The sequence below is a fragment of the Rhinoderma darwinii genome, chromosome 1, assembly GCF_050947455.1.
Source record: "Rhinoderma darwinii isolate aRhiDar2 chromosome 1, aRhiDar2.hap1, whole genome shotgun sequence".
Classification (NCBI taxonomy): domain Eukaryota; kingdom Metazoa; phylum Chordata; class Amphibia; order Anura; family Rhinodermatidae; genus Rhinoderma; species Rhinoderma darwinii.
The window spans coordinates 222712762-222722693 of record NC_134687.1 but is presented as its reverse complement, the minus strand read 5'-3'; positions in this window follow the sequence as shown (position 1 = coordinate 222722693).

Here is a 9932-nt window from a genome sequence, read left to right as displayed (position 1 = left end):
GAGTGCAGGCAGGTCAAAATCTGCCTCAAAATTCCTGAAGGAATTTTGAGGCAGATTTTTCCGCCTGCAAAAAACTCTGTGTGAACAGGGCCTAACAACGTCATTGAAAAGATTGTTGTTTTAGATTTTTCTAAAAATACATTTAGTTGAAGACCAGTAAACCTCCATAAGCAAACCTATTAACATAACTTGGCCAAGATTATATATAGAAGAAAGTGTACATTCCCCAGGGACAGTAGTATACTGATTCAATGTTATGTCTTCCTCCCATTGGGTTAGTCAATCTAAATGAATGTAGTATGTTTTTGTGACTATACTGAAACATCTAAAACTTTACTTGTAATCCAAAACATTTTGGGGATTGATTGATTTTACTTTTCTGTTTCCCTTTCTTTGTTTTTTATAGGTCTGTTATGGATTTCCATGCCATGTTTCACATACACGAAAAGAGTGCTCAGCAAGAACTATTGCAGCACGAATCCAATCCCAACCAGAAGCACAGAGAGCGCATTTTTAGACCGAGAATATCCCTTTTTGGATTAAACGAAGAAGAAGTTAGATCTAGGTATCGCTTTAGCACTGAGGTTATTCTTGAGTTATATGAACAAATCCAACAAGACATAGAGCCAAATTGTGAACGAAATCATGCTGTGCCAGGAATGGTAAAATTGTTGAGTGCTCTACATTACTTTGCTTCTGCATCCTTTCAGGGTACAGTGTCCGCTCTCTCTGGCATATCCCAGCCTAGTTTCAGCCGGCACTTAACACAGGTCCTAAAGGCCATAAACAAGTTAACACCACAGTATATTGTTTTCCCATCAGATAAAACAGCGATAAAAACAATTAGAGATGGCTTTTATAAAATGTCACCTTTCCCTAATGTCATGGGAATAATTGACTGTACTCATGTTGCTCTGTCCCCTCCGACAGAAGATATTTACAGAAATAGTAAGAATTTCCACTCGTTAAATGTCCAGATGGTGTGTGACTCTGACATGAGGATTCTTAATTTGGTAGCTGGGTATCCTGGATCCACCCATGATTCCTATATCTTAAAACATTCCAGTTTGCACACAATTTTGGATTCCGGAAACCTTCCAGAGGGTTGGATTTTGGGTAAGTAGAATTAATTTTAGTTTTTTAAGATAAAATGCACAAGATCTTACAAGACTGATGTAAGATATGGTTAAACAGTGCAGGTAAAGACACAAAAGATCGTATTATCTGTAGCAGGGCCAATACCCACAGCAAAAGCCAGAGCTTCTGAATCACAACAGATTCTCTTTAAGTATTTTTAAATATCATCCAAAAATGTTTATGATATGATTATATAAAAATCAACACAGTAGAAAATCCAGTATGTGTCTTCCAAATTACAATAGATCCAAATTACAATGTAACTTGCACTACAAAAAAATTACAGCCACTTTTTAATTTTTTCACAATTTTTCCGTCTCTTCAAATGCATATTCTCTTTCTCCATGCACTCCATGAGTGTGGGATCTGATTTGTCTACTCTAAGCCAATCAGATGTCTCCCCATTTCTGCCTCCATTTCACAGAAAGAGAAAAAAACTGCCGCTGCACCCCCACCCCCTTGTGTTCTATTTATTGGATTATTCTAGATTCATATTTAGAGGACTGAGGAGGAGAACCTGTGGACATGGAGTTGGGAGCTAGAGGTGTGGAAGATGCCACTTTTCCCGAACAAGATATATAACAAAGATTTATTCAACATTGCAGCATTATAGGTTGAATTTGATGGACTTGTATCTTTTCTCAACATTTCTTAATACACCGTTCAGCCATAATATTAAAGCCACCTGTCTAATATTGTGTACAACTCCTAATGCCGCCAAAACAGCTCTGTATAAATGTGCATGTGTGTGTATGTATATGTGTGTAATGTGTTTCTATGTATATGTGTGTATTGTGTATGTGTCCCTGTGGCGTGTGTAATGTGTGAGTAATATGTATATATGTGTAATGTGTATGAATATGCGTGTATAATGAGTATGTATGTATAGTTGTGTTATGTGTATGTATTTGTGTAACGTGTGTAATATGTATATATAGTTAGGTCCAGAATTATTTGGACAGTGACACAATCTTCATGATTTGGGCTCTGCATGCCACCACATTGGATTTTAAATGAAACAACTGAGATGCAATTGAAGTGTAGACTTTCAGATTTAATTCAAGGGGTTGAACAAAAATATCATTTGAAACGTTTAGGAATTGCAACCATTTTTCTACACGTCCTCCTCATTTCAGGGGCTCAAAAGTAATTGGACAAATTAACATTACCATAAATAAAATGTTTTATTTTAATACTTTGTAGAGAATTCTTTGCAGGCAATGACTACCTGTGGAACCCATGGACATCACCAAATGCTGGGTTTCCTACTTTGTGATGCTTTGCCAGCCCTTTAAAGAGGCTCTGTCACCACATTATAAGTGCCCTGTCTCCTATATAAGGAGATCGGCGCTGTAATGTAGGTGACAGTAATGCTTATTATTTAAAAAAACGATCTTTTTTCACAACGTTAGGAGCGATTTTGGTGTATGCTAATGAGCTTTCTTAATGCCCAAGTGGGCGTACTTTTACTTTTGACCAAGTGGGCGTTGTACAGAGGAGTGCATGACGCTGACCAGTCGGCATCATGCACTCGTCTCCATTCATTTACACTGCACTAGCGATATAGATATATCACTATGTGCAGCCTCATACACAAGCCCTAACATTACTACAGTGTCCTGATAATGAATACACATGACCATCCAGACTGGACGTCATGTGTACTCAGAATCCTGACACTTCTGACTCTTTTTTGTGAGATTCCAGCAACGGATACGAAATTTCGCGAGATCACGGAGCTAAACGAGATTTGGTTTCACTTGCCGGAATCTCACAAAAAAAGAGTCAGAAGTGTCAGGATTCTGAGTACACATGACGTCCAGGCTGGATGGTCATGTGTATTCATTATCAGGACACTGTAGTAATGTTAGGGCTTGTGTATGTAGCTGCACATAGTGATATAACTATATCGCTAGTGCAGTGTAAATGAATGGAGAGGAGTGCATGATGCCGATTGGTCAGCGTCATGCACTCCTCTGTACAACGCCCACTTGGTCGAAAGTAAAAATACGCCCACTTGGGCATTAAGAAAGCTCATTAGCATAAACCAAAATCGCTCATAACGTTGTGAAAAAAGATCGTTTTTTTAAATAAAAAGCATTACTGTCACCTACATTATAGCGCCGATCTCCTTATATAGGAGATAGGGCACTTATAATGTGGTGACAGAGTCTCTTTAATGCAGCTGTCTTCAGTTGTTGCTTGTTTGTGGGTCTTTCTGCCCTAAGTTTTGACTCAAGCAAGTGAAATTCATGCTCGATCGGGTTGAGATCTGGTGATTGACCATTGGCCATTGCAGAATATTCCACTTCTTTGCTTTGGCAGTATGTTTTGGGTCATTGTCAATCTGTACTGTGAAGCGACTGCCAATCAACCTTGCTGCATTTGGTTGAATCTGAGCAGAAAGTATATCCCTGAACACTTCAGAATTCATCCGGCTGCTTCTGTCTTCAGTCACATCATCAATAAACACTAGTGACCCGGTGCCTTTGGCAGCCATGCATGCCCATGCCATCACACTGCCTCCACCATGTTTTACAGAGGATGTGGTGTGCTTTGGATCATGAGCCGTTCCAAGCCTTCTCCATACTTTCTTCCTCCCATCATTCTGGTACAGGTTGATCTTAGTTGCATCTGTCCAAAGAATGCTGTTCCAGAACTGGGCTGGCTTCTTTAGGTGTTGTTTGGCAAAGTCTAATCTGGCCTTTCTATTTTAGAGGTTGATTAATGATTTGCACCTTGTAGTGAACCCTCTGTATTTGCTCTCATGAAGTCTTCTCTTTATAGTAGACTTAGATACTGATACTTCCAGCAGAGTGTTCTTCACTTGGGTAGAATTTGTGAACGGGTTTTTCTTCACCGTGGAAAGGATTCTGCAATCATCCACCACTGTTGTCTTCCGTTGACGTCCAGGCCTTTTGGAGTTCACGAGATCACCAGTGTGCTCTTTTTTTTTTTTTTTCAAGAATGTACCAAACTGTTGATTTGTCCACTCCTAAAAATTTGTGCTATGTCTCTGATGAAGTTCTTCATTTTTTTCTGCCTAACGATCGTCTGTTTCACTTGCATTGAGAGCTCCTTTGACCTCATGTTGTGGGTTCACAGCAACAGCTTCCAAATGCAAATGCCACACCTGGAATCAACTCCAGACCTTTTACCTGCTTAATTGATGATGGATTAATGAAAGAATAGCCCATGCAGCCCATTAAATAGCTTCTGAGATAATTGTCCAATTACCTTTGGTCCCTTGAAATAGAGGCCAGGGGCGTAGCTAGGGGGGCAGGCGGGGCATGTGCCCCGGGCGCAACCCGGGGGGGGGGGCGCCGAAGAGCAGCTGATCGCTGCTGATAGGCGCCCCGTATGTGGGACACCTGCAGCAGCTTAGGAAGAGCCAGGACATTACGGCGTTCTGACTGGGGTCTGTGACGGCCAGGGAGTGGACCAGTCCAGTCACCTGACCTCACGTCAGTGACATGAGGTCAGATGACTGAGGTCAGGGGACAGGTCCACTCCCGTGCTGCAGCCTTCCAGCTCTGCCTCTACTCTGTGCTCTGCCGAGAAGCAGAGGAGGAAGCTCCGCCCACACACAGCCCGTCCTGACCTGTCAGCAAGGAAACATGGTGAGTGTCTGTGTGTGTAATGTGTGTCTCTGTGTTTGTATGTGTATATGTTACAGTGTGTGTGTGTGTGTGTGTGTCTGTCTGTGTCTCTGCATGTGTTTGTCTCTTACATCTACTACACTGTGTTATCTGTGGTGTTACATAGGACTGCAGGTAACGTCTGCCACATTATCTGTACTGTGTAGCAGAGCTGAGATTGTAATTTAGCACAATGTGTTATCTGTGGTGTTACATAGGACTGCAGGTAACACTACTATCTGTATTTAGAGAGTTATCACTGTGTTATCTGTGGTGTTACATAGGACTGCAGGCAACAGCTACTACATTATCTGTACTCAGAGAGTTATCACTGTGTGTTATCTGTGGTGTTACATAGGACTGCAGGTAACATCTACATTATCTGTACTCAGAGAGTTATCACTGTGTTATCTGTGGTGTTACATAGGACTGCAGGTAACATCTACTACATTATCTGTATTCAGAGAGTTATCACTGTGTTATCTGTGGTATTACATAGGACTGCAGGTAACATCTACATTATCTGTACTCAGAGAGTTATCACTGTGTTATCTGTGGTGTTACATAGGACTGCAGGTAACATCTACTACATTATCTGTGCTGTGTACATATGTGCCTGTGTGCTTATATATGGGTCTGTTTGTGAATGTGTCTTGTGCTTCTATATTTGTGCCTTTTATGTATTTGTATATGTCCCTGACTGTGTATTTATCTGCCGGTGTTTGCGTATATGTGTCTGTACGTCTATATATTTACCTGTATGTATGTATGTATGTATTCCAGATGTGCGTATGTATATTTTCCTGTATGTCTAAATATCTGTGTCTCTATGTATGTACAGTATATATGTTCCAGCGTGTCCATATATGTGGTTAATTTTTGGTTTGTGTAGGGGGCGGCAATAGAGAGTCCCGCACAGGGCGCCATCCAAGCTAAGGCCGGCCCTGGCTGTCACCGACCCTAGTCAGAAGAAACTCCGCCGCTGACTGCGCCGCATGACCTCCTCGGCTCATCCGGTAAGTCACACCAGGCAGAGCGGAGGGTGGTAGCAGTAGGCTACCGCTCACCGGTCTGTTCACAGTGTGGCGCTAAGTACAAGGGGGGGGGGGGCGTGTGGCGCTATTTAAAAGGGGGGGAATGTGGTGCTATTTACAAGGGGGGGGGAGTGTGGCGCTATTTACAAAGGGGCAGCGGGCTGTGTGTGGCACTATCTACAAGGGGGGCTGTGTGCCACTATCTACAAAGGGGGCTGTGTGGCACTATCTACAAGGGGGGCTGTGTGTAGCGCTATCTACAAGGGGGGCTGTGTGTGGCGCTATCTACAGGGGGCTGTGTGGCCTCTAATTTATTTTCTTTTAATTTATTTTTATGTTAATTACATTATAGAACTATATCGCTTGTAAAATGTAGAAATGCTTTTATACTCGAGTTACATTAAAAAAATAGTGAAAAAAAATTACACCTCATTGATTGGTAGGGAAAGAAAACATGGCGAGGGGAAAGGAGATGTCGGGAAATAAGTTGGGGGGGGGCGCCAATCTGAATCTTTGCCCCGGGTGCAGGAGAACCTAGCTACGCCTCTGTAGAGGCAGCTACATATTAAAGAGCTGTAATTCCTAAATCTTTTGTGTAGGGGGCGGCAATAGAGAGTCCCGCACAGGGCGCCATCCAAGCTAAGGCCGGCCCTGGCTGTCACCGACCCAAGTCAGAAGAAACTCCGCCGCTGCCTGCGCCGCATGACCTCCTCGGCTCATCCGGTAAGTCACACCAGGCAGAGCGGAGAGTGGAAGCAGTAGGCTACCGCTCACCGGTCTGTTCACAGTGTGGCGCTAAGTACAAGGGGGGGGGGCGTGTGGCGCTATTTAAAAGGGGGGGAATGTGGCGCTATTTACAAGGGGGGGGGGAGTGTGGCGCTATTTACAAAGGGGCAGCGGGCTGTGTGTGGCACTATTTACAAGGGGGGCTGTGTGCCACTATCTACAAAGGGGGCTGTGTGGCACTATCTACAAGGGGGGCTGTGTGTAGCTTTATCTACAAGGGGGGCTGTGTGTGGCGCTATCTACAGGGGGCTGTGTGGCCTCTAATTTATTTTCTTTTAATTTATTTTTATGTTAATTACATTATAGAACTATATCGCTTGTAAAATGTAGAAATGCTTTTATACTCGAGTTACATTAAAAAAATAGTGAAAAAAAATTACACCTCATTGATTGGTAGGGAAAGAAAACATGGCGAAGGGGAAGGAGATGTCGGGAAATAAGTTGGGGGGGGGCGCCAATCTGAATCTTTGCCCCGGGTGCAGGAGAACCTAGCTACGCCTCTGTAGAGGCAGCTACATATTAAAGAGCTGTAATTCCTAAATCCTTCCTCAAATTAGGCTGTGAATACCCTGAAATTAAAGTGGAGAGTCTGCACTTTAAGCCTATATTGATTATATGACTGTAGATTGAATATGTTTTGGTAAACCGCTAAAATGCCAATACTTGTGTCACTGACCAAATAATACTGGACCTAACTGTATAATGTGTATAGATATGTGTGTATAATATATATATCTGTGTGTAATATGTATGTTATGTGTATAATGTGTGTGTATATGTATTTATTTGTGTAAAATGTATATGTATGTATGTATTATGTATGTATATGTGTGTAATGTGTATGAACATGTGTGTATAATGTGTGTGTATGAATGTGTATGTACAGTATGTATATGTGTGTAATGTCTATGTATTTGTGTAACATGTGTGTAATATGTATGTTTACATGTGTAATGTGTATGTATCTGTGTGTAATGTGTATGTGTGTATAATTTTTATGTAACAATAGAAAAAAAGGGGGTTTGAAGTCTGCTCACCTCAGCTCGGTGCACGCTCCTGGTGCATTCCAGACACCAACATGAACGTAGAAAAATTGATCGCAGTAGGTGTAACCAGCACTCGTCTACTAAAAAGTCCTTTTTATATGTAACAAGGTAAAAAGATCAAAACCAAAACACAGAGCCCCCACAAAGAATGAATCAAATTGATGCGTTTCTGACCCCAACGAGTCCTTAGTCAATAAGTATAATTAGTGTATAATTTTTATGTATATGTGTGTAATGTGTATGTATCTGTGTAACATGTGTAATATGTATGCTTATGTACGTAATGTGTGGTATGTATGTATGTATGTATGTATGCAATGTATGTAGGTGTGTATCATATAACAGTACCATAGCAGTATGTATGTTACATTTTATGGGGGGGGGACAAATGTAGTTATGTTCAAGGTGTGTGTACATGGGTGGGGGGTTGCTACACAGAATCTTTGCCCCTCCGTGAAGAAATGCATAGCTACAGCTCTGTCTAAAAGTGTCCTGTGGTCTCTGGCACCAAAACTTCAGCAGCAGATCGTTTAAGTCCTGTAAGGTGGGAACTCCATCGATCAGGTTTGATTTTCGAGAAAACCTACAGATTCTCGATTGGATTGAGAACTGGGGAGTTTGGAGTCCAAATCAACACCTTTAACTTTTTTTCATGTGCCTCCAACCATTCCTAAACAATTTTTGCAGTGTGACAAGGTGCACTAAAAGTGGCCACTGCCATTAGGGAATACCATTGTCATAAAGGCATGTACTTAGTCTGCAACAATGTGTAGGTAGGTAGGTGGTTCGTGTCAAAGTATCATGCACATAAAACCCAAATTTTCCAGCAAAACATTGCCCCACACTGCATTTTTTGGCTTGCTTTCTTCCCATAGTGCACCCTGGTGCCACCGCTTCCCAGGTAAGAGACACACACACACACACCCACCCACCCATCCATAATGTAAAAGAAAACGTTATTGATCAGACCAGGCCTTTATCTACCATTGCTCTATTTCTGAGTTCTGACGTTCATGTGTAGGGGTGATACCCTGACAGGCCAACAGGGTCACACCGTACATACGTTTTTTTGTCTTTTTTCCCTCCTGTGTGTCGTTCCCCGGAGTTTGTTCAGTGTCCCCGCTGTGTGGTGTCTGTTCGCCTTACTCTTTGTGTCTGTCTCGTCCTCTGTTGGTGGTGCCCACATGGCACAGCAGCATTGTGCCTGAAGAGCTGGTGCTGCATCTGTGATGCGGCTTGCTGGCTTTCTTCCTTTAGGCAAAACTGTTGTTGGGGAACAGAGTTGGAGTGAGGAGGGGCCATTTGCCAGAGCCCTGCGCTGATGTGACAGGTCACGTGACCATACAAATCAATCTTATTGGTGACGTGCCAGGGAGAGGAGATGGGATAAGATGGGTGGGGGAGGAGAGTGGGGAAGAGAGTTTGGCGTAGTTGCCAAGAGTGTAGAAAGGAAGCCTGTGTGGTGGAGGAAAAGTAAATTGGCCCAGAAACCTGATGTGTGGCAGCCACCTTGGACACATTGAGAACTGGCTTGCAGAAGTGTTCCTGTGTTAGAACAGCATCTTTGGGGTGAGAGCTCCTGCAATAGTGTAGAGGCTGTTTCCTCCTTTATCCCTCCTCACATCATGGTAAAAAATACCCTTCAAAGTGATTGTACCCCAAGTATGATTTACTGTGATTTCACATTCTGACTGTTGCAGTTACCTTTCATTAAGTTGTAATATAATATGTTACGCTGTTTTAATAGTTGTTAACTGGCAACACAAACTTTCTCGAACTCTTCAGCCAAGCAATATTATTGCTCTCTTGACTGGCCATATTAGATACCGCCTCTTGGTTGCACATAAAGAGACAACCTAAGTGTATACGGTTGTCAGTTAGTGACCAAACTGCTGCCGTTTAATGTATTGGTTTGCCAGCCCAAGGACATATGGAGATGCTGTAAGTACAGAGGGTGACTCCTACAAGGTGTGTGGTGGAACCCAGCTCCTTGCAGTTTATTCTGGGCTAAGCAATGTGGTAGAGGGTGGCTCCTCAGTGAACCACAATGGCACAATGGTAGCTGCGTGGCAACTATTCTCTTAAACAAACCTCTGCAAAAACATCTCATAGGGAAACTCCTGCATGGTCGAGGTCCCTAGTCCTCATTTAAGGTCCACAGCTTACAACCATTAAAGTGACAAACAATAAAAGTGTTACATGTTGTCTACCCCATGTCTACGTGGAACCCTGTTACATAAGTGCTCATTGTAGGTTCTTTCGGGAATGGACGGGGGTCATACTGACTGGCA